Source organism: Ursus americanus, chromosome 14 (assembly GCF_024610735.1).
Source record: "Ursus americanus isolate L20-20 chromosome 14, mUrsAme1.1.p, whole genome shotgun sequence".
In the NCBI taxonomy this organism is placed as follows: Eukaryota; Metazoa; Chordata; class Mammalia; order Carnivora; family Ursidae; genus Ursus; species Ursus americanus.
In genome coordinates, this window is record NC_142140.1 from 48737218 (window position 1) to 48740833 (window position 3616).

Sequence of the window (3616 nt, forward strand, 5' to 3'; positions counted from 1 at the left end):
AGGAACCTCCATACTGTTTTCTAGAGTGGCTGTACCAGCTTGCATTCCAACCAACAGTGTAAAAGTGTTCCCCCTTCTCCACATCTGGGCCAATATCTGTTGTTTCCTGAGTTGTTAATCTTAGCCATTCTGATTGTGTGAGGTGGTATCTCAGGATGGTTTTGATTTTAAATTCCCTGATGATGAGTGATGTTGATAATTTTTTTTCATGTGTCTCTTAGCTGTTTACGATTGTACAAAAACCATAAGATATCTAGGAAGAAACCTAACCAAAGAGATAAAATATCTGTACTCTGAAAATTGTAGAACACTTATGAAAGAAATTGAGGAAGCCACAAAGAAATGGAAAAACATTCCATGTTCATGGATTGGAAGAACAAATATTGTTAAAATGTCAATGCTACCCAAAGCAAACTACATATTCAATGCAATCCTTATCTAAATACCACCAACATTTTTCACATAGATGCAACAAACAATCTAAAATTTGTAGGAAACCAGAAAAGGCCCTGAATGTTGAACACAATTTTTATGCTTCCTTAGACACAGGTCAGAAAGTGGCCATTGCAAAATGCAGCCCCAAGAGGATTTGTCCCTGGGAAGCGATGAATAGGAATTTCTGGGTATTATTTCTGCATTCCTTATGGAAAAGGTAATATGATGTGTAGGCATTCATATCCTAAACAGTGTGTTGGGGTGGGTGGTGGGGAGGTGAGAGGGACATAGAGTTAACACACACCAGGAAGACATGGTGTGGTATGTTGTGTGTATGTGACAATGCATGTGTGTGTGCATGTATGAGTATGCATGTGCACATTCCTGAGGGCAACTTGATGAGTGAGAGCAGTCTTCAGAGCAGAGATACACAGACTCCTCTATTTCAAGGTGACCCTTATAATACAGAGGCCAAACTTAATCAACAGATGATACTAAGGAGGGGTGTCAATTGACAGAACCTTATTGGAACGAATCATAATGTGCAAGAGGTACGTAGTGGGGACCAGTGACTCCCTGTGTCTTGAACTCAAAGCAGCTATGAGTCCACGTGATTCTATGAATTCATTACCACCACCTCTCATCATGCTCCCTACACACTGGCTTCCTTCCGAGCCTTCATTTTCTGACAGAAGCACTTCCTTAGAGCCTTTGCACTGGCTCTTCCCTCTACCAGGAAGACATCCCATCTTCCACCCTTTCTTCCAAGAGGTATCTGTTCAAATGTCACCTTCTAAGGTACTCTTGACTGAACACCCAACATAACACCCCATACACTCTTTCCCTTAACCTGCTTCTGTATTCCTCATAGCATCTGCCCCGTCTCAAGACTATTTAATTTTTATATCTGCTTCTGTCCTATCACCATCATAGAATTGTAGGGACTTTTGTTTTTCAACACCCACTACTTTATGACTAGAATTCCCAAAACATGGTCAGCACTCTATATGTTCCTCAAATGCATAAAATAATTTCTTACTAAAAATGTAAATTACCCAACCTTTTGGGGAACATCTGATGTTGTGATGAAAATTCTTAATCAGAGAGGAACTGGTAATCCTCTCAAGGGGCCCATATCCATTCACATGATATTGCAGTTAGTTTCTTGACTGGAAAATGTAAATTGTTGCATTTCCATAATGTGAGCAATGACAATTTGTGTGAAAATTAGTTGTGCTACTTTCCCTTGTGCTGGTAGTCACTCCATCACATGGGCCCAGGAAACAATACAGGAATTTCAGAGTTCCAGCTTCTGGGATTTTCAGAGAAACCAGAACTGCAGCCCCTCATATTTGGGCTTTTCCTCTCCATGTACCTGATCACGCTGTTTGGAAACCTGCTCATCATCCTGGCCGTCAGCTCAGACTCCCACCTCCGCACGCCCATGTACTTCTTCCTGGCCAACCTGTCCTTTGTAGACATCTGTTTCACCTCCACCACCATCCCCAAGATGCTGTGGAACATCCAGACTCACAGCAAAGTCATAACCTATGCAGACTGCATCACACAGATGTACTTTTTCATACTGTTTACAGGGCTAGACATCTTTCTCCTGAGTGTGATGGCTTATGACCGCTTTGTGGCCATCTGTCACCCCTTGCACTACATGGTCATCATGAACCCCTGGCTTTGTGGACTGCTGGTTCTGGTATCCTGGATCCTGAGTGCCTTGCATTCCTTATTACAAACTTCTATGGTGTTGCGGCTGTCATTCTGCACAGTCTTGGAAATCCCCCACTTTTTCTGTGAAATCAATCAGATGATACAACTTGCGTGTTCTGACACCTTTCTCAATAACATGGTGATATATTTTGCAGCTATGTTGCTGGCTGGTGGTCCCTTCCTTGGGATCCTTTACTCTTACTCTAAGATAGTCTCCTCCATACTTGGGATCTCATCAGCTCAGGGCAAGTATAAAGCTTTTTCCACCTGTGCATCTCACCTCTCAGTTGTCTCCTTATTCTATTGTACAAGCCTAGGAGTGTACCTTAGCTCTGCTGCTCCCCAGAGTTCCCACGGAAGTGCAGTGGCCTCGGTGATGTACACAGTGGTCACCCCCATGCTGAACCCCTTCATCTACAGCCTGAGGAACAGAGACATAAAGAGGGCTCTGATGAGATCTTTGTGGGTTAACAGCTCTAAAAGGGCCAATCTTCATGGGGCTGAAGAATTCCCCACAGTTGCAGGGCTCAAATCCTGAGCCAAATGTTAAGATACTTTGATCAGATTGTGGAAGTGGAACATGCTTCTTTTATTTTTTTCCTAGAATTTCTTTTTTTTTTTTTTACCTTTCTGTATGATTTATGCAACTCATTTTATTAAACTTTGTGATATCTCTGATACCCAAGAGATCTTCCCTTTTTCATTTCCTATTCTCTCAATGTTATTCCTAACTTTGAGTGTGAAATGTTTGGAACATCCTCACTTATTCAAAGGACTACATGAATCTGTTAAGGATAAATTCTTCTTAAATAAAATGTATCATAGTGAGCATTTTTTTTCTTTTGTTTGACTGAATACTACTCCTATGGAAAATCTACTCTTAGCCACCACAGCTGTTTAAGTAAGTTTATAACAGAGAAAAACCTGAGACCACTGTGCTTCCCTTTTGTGAACATCTTTCCTTTGTGGATCACAACCTTAACTGCTCTGCCAGAGAATACACCTCTTTTATTTAAATTCAATTAGGCAACACAGGGTACATCATTAGTTTCAGATGTAGAGTTCAGTACTTCATCACCTGCATGTAACACCGAGTGCTCATCACATCACATGCCCTCCTTAATGCCCGCCAGTTACCCCATTACCCCACCCATGTCCCCTCCAGCAACCCTCAGGTTTTTTTTTCCAGAGTTAGGAGTCACTCATGGTTTGTCTTCCTCTCTGATTTCTTCTCATTCAGTTTTCCCTCCCTTCCCTTATGATCCTCTGCACTATTTCTTATATTCCATGTATGAATGAAACCATATGATAGTTACCTTTCTCTGATGGCCTATTTCACTTAGCTTAATACCCCCAGTTCCAATCATGTTGAGGTAGATGGTAAGTATTCATTCTTTCTGATGGCTAAGTAATACTCCCATGTGTATATGGACCACATCTTCTTTTTTTTTAAATATTT

The 3616-nt window shown here is 41.3% G+C and overlaps 1 pseudogene; it reads left to right on the plus strand.

Annotated features, from left to right (window-relative positions):
- The first annotated feature begins 1705 nt into the window (after window positions 1-1705).
- Window positions 1706-2534, plus strand: LOC148108969 (olfactory receptor-like protein OLF4; annotated as a pseudogene).
- Window positions 2535-3616: the final 1082 nt, after the last annotated feature.